Genomic DNA, 6,692 nt, shown 5'->3' with positions numbered 1-6,692 from the left:
AACCTTACCCAAGTTCCACCATTACTGATCATCAGTGTTGTCTCATTGCCAACAAAACACTCATTAACCTTTATTCTATAGTGGCCTTGATAAGCTGTGACCCCCCCCCAGTATAAAAAAAAAAAAAAAAAAAAAAAATCATTCACAGATGGGACACGATAAAAAGTGAAAATTTCACATCCTAATTCAGTTCATAATTATTGATAGTACGTATTCTGTTTGCGTCTGCCCTATAAACAAACACTGGCAAATCAATAAATTGATATTAAAAAAGGGTGGGAGAGAATTATTTCTTTCTTGAGAGGGTGTGGAAAATTCCCAGCCATAACAAGGAAACAAATAACAGAGCAACGACATAGGCATGCTGTTTCACAGTTCCCCATTCAGTACAGCACACCTGGTACACTATATGAGACATTTAACGCCTGTTAAAAACAGGCGTTAAATGCTAATCGCTATTAATCCCTAACTGTGAATCGAATGGATATCATAATGCTTCGTTTGTTACACCTTATTCTGGGGGGGGGGGGGAAGACAAACTAAAATAAACAAAAAATAAAAACAAAAATAAAAGAGGAAGATTATTTACTTTGGTGGCGTTAGTATCAAGGGAAATAACTCAACCTGCCTGCAAAAAAGATGAATATATAGACAAGGAGGGGTGGTGGGAGTCACGTTCCTTTTGTTATAAAAAAGGCTGCCCCAGACCAGTCAAGATTTGTTACTCGTAGCTCTCCACTTAGTCTCCTGCTTCTACCAAATTGTGGGTATAACTTCTGTGGAGCAGATAGCACAACCATTGTTTTTCCGCCACTTCACCATACAGTGTTACTTGACTCCAATGGGGAGGGCCACAAGAGGCATTCCTTTGCAATCACTGCAGCTTATGCGACCACTTGGGTATTCCCTTCACTGTCAGACTAAGTTTTTCCAACATATGTCCATACAATATTTCAGTCAGATCAACCCAGTAGTTTCAGAGAAAATTATTAATCCCTACCTGTGCATCAAACGGATATCATAATGCTTACTTCGTTGCACCTTATCACAAAGGTCAATATAACATTTAAGCCAGATCAGCTCAGTAGTTTCCAATAAAAAGTGTAATGGACAGACGGGCAAACTAAAGTAAATATAGTGTAGATATTTTCCTTACAATTAATTAAACTGTATGACCACATGTTTGTTACTCGTGAATGAGACGTATCCATTTAACTATTTTAAAAAATTTTTTACAATTAATCGATTATTTATTAAAATTATGAATTTAAATAAACATTTTGGTTTCTTTATTAATGATCGTCAGTGTATGCTAAGAGTTATCTCATTGCATTATATTTTCTAAGGGTTCAGATGTCCCTTCTTCTATAGAGTAAAGTTTTAGAGTTATCTGCTCTTAGTTCCTTTTTGTTTGTTGTAAATTCCTTCTTGTACTTTTTTGTCCATAACGTCAAAACAATCGCTTCATGCGTCTGTTAAAGAAAAACGTCCAGTTTTATTGAATTTATCTTCCAGTCTGAAGTATCAAGTCTACCCGAAACAAAGTAGGTTTCCATTTGATTGATTCTTGACTTTATAATCAAAACCATCAAGATGCACTTCAAATTTTGATAAGGCATTATTAATTGATATGACATTTCTTCCCTTTTCAAAAAGTATAAAATGTATCTTGAACAATCTATATATTTCTATCTATATAGATGTCTGTATTTGTATACACAGGATTAACTCCAAAACTGAATCATTATGAATTTTGTAACACAGCTGCATGAGGGGTGTTATGTGGGCTATATTTTGTTTGATTTAGTTTCATGAAAATGGTGTAAAAAAAATGTGATGAAAGCTATTCATGAAAACTCAAATATCTTTGATTTTTGTGAAACAATACATATATATATATGAATGAATCGATATTTCACAAATGTCAGGTTTTTTAATATTTTGAAGGGAATATAGTATTGGTACAATCTCTTATTTGAAAATTGAAATATTTCAGATTTGCATTGAATTTTATCCATAGTCATTAGACACCAATTAAGCTAGATTTCCTATATTCTAGTTTTTAAGATCCCTTACGCTTGATCCTTAAATTTTAAACATTTTATAGAATAATGGAATTTAATCAAAACTGATATAACGATTCTAGACATTCTAGATATAGACATTCTAGTTTAGTAATATTATATATTGATTTTAATCTTCCTAATGGCATCTAACAGCGATGAAAAAAAAATTGTTTGCAGAATTTATTTTATCAATCCTGATACAGCTATTCTACTATTGTATGTGTAATAAACACACACACACACAGGGATGCCCAACATTGCCTGAGATAGAATGATGATCAAATTTTTCACACTGCCATATTTTTTTTGTCATTGAAATCTGAAATCGCTCATTTTTCAATCAAATCAATTAATCGCCTAATCTAGCTGGGAACCCATCACAGTGCAATGGGAGAAAGCTTCACATGCCTCCCTGCAGTGATTTAGTCTACAATACATTGTACTGTAGAGAACCTATTGTTGGTTTTATAAAATTATTTTCGTATATAACAGTTTGAATTAATGTTTAAAATGCAAAAGTCAAGTATCATAGTTGAATTGTGCAATAAAAATGATTTCATTTTAAATGTGCCCATGCCATATCAAAGAACCTACTGCTGAATTTATATGCCAAGCCTTTCTACTTGTGTGGTAATAAAATTGCTCAAATGAATTTGTGGAGTTAGGCTGTATAAGGTGTTAACTTTATTTAAAATCGTCTGTTCCTTCTTTCATCGGATTTTTTCAATTATCAATACTTATCAAAGACATTCCAATACAAAACCTATCTAAGAACACTGCCAGATACATAAAGTGCATTTGTGTGAATTTTCATAAAAATCGGCCCAGCCATTTCAGAGTCCAGTGAGAACAAATTTACACACACACACACACACACACACACGGGAAGTTCTTTAAATTATATATAACACAGAAATTACATAATTGTCGATGCAATAATTTATTTCAACCTTATGGTATTTTCAAGCATCTAAACTAGACAATTACATTTTTGATACTGAAATAAAGAAAAAAAGAAATTCTTCCTTTTTCTTTCTTTCAGTATCAAAAATGTAATTGTCTAGTTTAGATGCTTGAAAATACCATAAGGTTGAAATAAATTATTGCATCGACAATTATGTAATTTCCGTGTTATATTTTTATGTTATTGCTCTGTTTACCACATTGAGCTCTCATACCCGGATTTCCTCCTGGAATTATTCCATTATAACACACACACACACATATATATATATATATATATATATATATATATATATATATATATATATATAGAGAGAGAGAGTGCGCAACATTAAAAATATTCACTTTTTTGCCATACCATTTAAATAAAAAGTTCAATGCCCCCCCCCCCCCCAAAAAAAAACAAATAAATAAATTTAAAAAAAATAAAAATAAAATATTCAAAATGTGAGTGATCAGATGCTAATCGATAAGTCATGGCGAGTTCCTCTGGGAAAATCCAAAATTGTACAAATGAGAACTTCCACGATTTCACCAGTCCTACCATCTGGCCTCCAAACTTTCTTAATTGCAATCGCATAGACTATTATGTGTGGAGCACACTTAAAAAATATACCAACCATACTGCCTGCGACGAGCTGATTGCCAGGATCAAACTTATGTCCAGTCATCTTTCGGAGGACATCATAAAGACGACATGCTATATGTTCAAGTAGTGGATGCTCAGAGCGGCTTCTTTAAGTGTGCGGTATTCAGCAAAACATGTTATAAAAGATGCACTTTGAATTTTGATAATGCATCCATTATTAACCCAGATATGACGTCTGTACTTTTCTTTTTAAAAAATGTCAAATTTGTCTTCCAAACCCTGTAGATATTTGTCCATATAAAATCCGGTATGTGTGTTCAGAATTAACTCTGACCGATTAATCGATCATTATGAATTTTGTAATACAGCTGATAAGCATAATGGAGTGTTGTGTGGGATATATTTCGTTTGATTTAGCTTCATGCAAGAAGTAATGAAAGCTATTCATGAAAATTCAAATATCTGAGTTTTGTGAAACAATACATGTTAGAAACAAATGAATAAATATTTCAAATTACAAGGCGTTTTTTTTTTTTTTTGCCCGGTCGTAAAATATGCTTAAATATGATGTTTTGATTAATGCACATTACATATTCATTATCATTGGACCCAATATATAGTAATGATAAAAAAAAAAAAAAAAAAAGACTTGTGCACCACCACCAAGAATCGAAACCAAAACATTTAGCTTACGACTTCCTTTTTCAGTTGATGTTAATGCCCGAGCTATGAAGAAATGTTTGCTGCAAGGCTAAAAATTAAAACATGAACCAATAGCTATTACGTTACGCATGCATATTCGTAATGCTATCGTTTCGTTTGACCATCACTTGGTAAATTCTATTTTCTTAATTCTCACACTTTTGCACAGATTTTCCCGGGCTAAACCCAAATATAAAGTTTTGCATGCGTTCGAATACCCGATATATCAAGTTTTATGTCTGTAGACCAAAAACTGACGAAGAAGTTTGGTAGGCAAAATTTTTTAAACAAATATATATACGCATACATAAATATATATAGAAAGAGGTTTGTATTTACTATAACCTTTATTACGCAAATATAAATCATTGTAGAATATCTGGATGAATATAATTACGCGTAATTGTTAACTAAAGATGACCGTAAGACAACCGTAAAAAACTAATAGAGAATTAAATTAATAGGAATTAAAATGAATGCTTAAAAAAAATATGCAAGTTAGCTGTTTTGCAAATTACTGCAATTCAACGGCTCATATATAACAAAGTTGTATTTTCTTTTTAAATGAATATATATATATATATATAAATAACAACAATAATGAATATATATATATTAATAACAACAATAATGAATATATATATTAATAACAACAATAACAAAATCTAAATTTATAAGCGATAAAAATAAACAGTATAATTAATCTAGGGATTATGGCCTAACGGTTAAGGCACCGGACTGTGGTAAACATGGTCTGAGGTTCGATCCCTAGAAACAGTTAAACTACGCTGACGAGAGGTAAAAACCTTGAAACACGCGTGTACGTAGATTACTGTTTTAAAAATAATAAATAAATAAAAATGTTATATACGTCCAAATTAAAAAGGGCGACTTTCTAAGTAAATAAAAAAAAAATGAGCTCCGAGGCGGCGCCAATATTAACCGTATGTATCGCTTGAAAAATAACAACAATAACAAAATCTATATATATATATATATATATATATATATATGTGTGTGTGTGTGTGGATTGAGAAAAAAAGAGTTACTCACTTTTTTTGTCAGAATTTAAGCAAAAATCCAGATGCATAAAAACAAACAAAAAAACGTATACATCTATTCGAAATGTTAGTGATCGAATATTAATCAATAAACCGGTCACGACGAGTTCATTAACAGCTGTAACGGAATTTGTCGCTTCAAACAGCATCCAGTGTAGTAACAACAACAATGACGTTGACGTCAGACTTACTCGGACAGCTTGATAAGTAAAGACAGAAAGCGGTTGAATCATTGGTCAGTAATGTTACATTTATTATGCCTGACCGGTCACCTACAATACGAACATTTCCTTTTTATGAATGCAATTTCAAGTCTGATGAATTATTCATTCAGTTGCTTTACATAGTTGACTATTCAACTGGAGAAATGCATCAAAAAGAAAAAAAAAACATGAACTCTGCTCACCAAGGACAATAGAAAAGAGGTAGAGATTGTTCTAGAAATATTTAAGTTGAGTGTAATCCACTCCCTTAGATCATTCATGTCGCCGGCTGATCAATGCATTCGGCCGAAACATTTTGCATTTCAACCAGGGAAAGATATCAGACTTCAAACAAGTATGCCGACAAGAAAGCAAAAATTCACTGAAAACTTGTTTATTCAACTGAGCTCTGTTCTTTTTTTATTCCCCTTTTTTCTAATAGGTCATCACTAGAGCTAGGACAACAGCATATTCTTTTCATTGTTTTGACTAGAGTGTGTATCCGTTGATATCTCATATGCTTTTATATAGAGTGATGTGGTTCTTGGTTGATTAACTGTGTCTAACCGTGTCGGATATATACTCCAGAGTCAAAACAGTGAAAAGAATATTCTGTTGTCATAGCCCTAGTCATCATTTATCAAGGCTAACAAAAACATGATGCTTGTGCAGTATAATGGGATTACAAATAAAAACACGATTACGTACTTGCGTGTCATATCGAAATTAGTAGAAATTCCAAAATTATGAAAAATGATAGAGCAGAAAAATAATTACAAGGAAAAAAATAAAATTTTTTGAATTATAGAGTTTTATCATATTGGTTAATGTTGAAGAATACTTAAAATCAAGGGGAGGTAACTGAAATCTATGATTTGTACAAATTCATTATTTCCCAAATAAAAAAATGACAGACCACTAGCATCTACATTAATTTTTTTTTTTCTTCTCAGATCTTTTCTACTGCATCATTTTCTATAGTTTTTGTAATTTTTACTAATTTCACCAACAACATACACATATGGAATAGTGTTTTTTTGTTGTTTTTTTTTTTAATGTAAAATGAATTGTCTTCTGTTTTCCTGCTTTCCAGCTTTCTATAATATGG

General features: G+C 31.7%; 1 protein-coding gene across 9 annotated transcripts in view; it reads right to left on the bottom strand.

Annotated features, from left to right (window-relative positions):
* LOC145252590 (cysteine and glycine-rich protein 1-like) overlaps positions 1-6,692 on the bottom strand; it is a 390,115-nt gene that overhangs the window by 262,418 nt on the left and 121,005 nt on the right. The window contains exon 1 of one of the 9 annotated variants that reach the window (XM_080112266.1): positions 5,374-5,591. The exons of 7 other annotated variants lie outside the window; for them this stretch is intronic. The gene's annotated coding sequence lies outside the window, so the exon portion shown is untranslated. Of the gene's footprint in view, positions 1-5,373; positions 5,592-6,692 lie in introns of those variants that run through there. One more of the 9 variants, XM_080112271.1, reaches the window with a different exon arrangement.

This window comes from Euprymna scolopes, chromosome 29 (assembly GCF_053919585.1).
Source record: "Euprymna scolopes isolate OS-2025 chromosome 29, ASM5391958v1, whole genome shotgun sequence".
Classification (NCBI taxonomy): domain Eukaryota; kingdom Metazoa; phylum Mollusca; class Cephalopoda; order Sepiida; family Sepiolidae; genus Euprymna; species Euprymna scolopes.
This window is presented reverse-complemented; position numbering and strand designations above follow the sequence as displayed.